We start from the raw sequence: 440 nt of genomic DNA, 5'->3' as shown, positions 1-440 counted from the left end.
CTCCGGGCACGTGTGTGTGCGTGCCCAAGATCCCGAGAGGAGAATGGAGAAGGGATTGCGGCGTGGCCATCCCCCCTGGGGGGTGATTTCTCACTTTCTATCTCTATGTCTCTGTCTGTCTGGTGAGCGCACGTGCCCTATAGCAAAATCCTCTCCCCCCAAAAAATTATTTAAAAAATTATTTAAAAAAATGTATGTATTGAGACCAGCAGATGGCATAGCATTGTGGGAGTCCAGCTTTCTGTCTCAATTTGCTTGTCTCTCTCTCTCGCTCTCTCTCTCTCGCACACGCAAGCACCTGTGCCCTAAGGCGAAAACTTCCAAAAAAAATTTTATGTATGTTTTAAAAGAATTATTTATTTAATTTCATTATTATTAGCTTTTTTTTTTTTTTTTAATTTGCTATAAGGGCACCCATGCTCAGCAGAGGGGGCCAGGGG

At 43.6% G+C, this 440-nt stretch overlaps 1 protein-coding gene across 1 annotated transcript in view; it reads right to left on the bottom strand.

Annotated features, from left to right (window-relative positions):
- INSL3 (insulin like 3) overlaps positions 1–440 on the bottom strand; it is a 4,588-nt gene that overhangs the window by 2,956 nt on the left and 1,192 nt on the right. The gene's annotated exons all lie outside the window — the stretch shown is intronic.

This window comes from Tupaia chinensis, unplaced genomic scaffold (assembly GCF_000334495.1).
Source record: "Tupaia chinensis unplaced genomic scaffold, TupChi_1.0 Scaffold000201_1, whole genome shotgun sequence".
Lineage (NCBI taxonomy): Eukaryota > Metazoa > Chordata > Mammalia > Scandentia > Tupaiidae > Tupaia > Tupaia belangeri.
The sequence above is the reverse complement of the archived record's forward strand: the minus strand, read 5'-3'. Positions and strand labels throughout refer to the sequence as shown.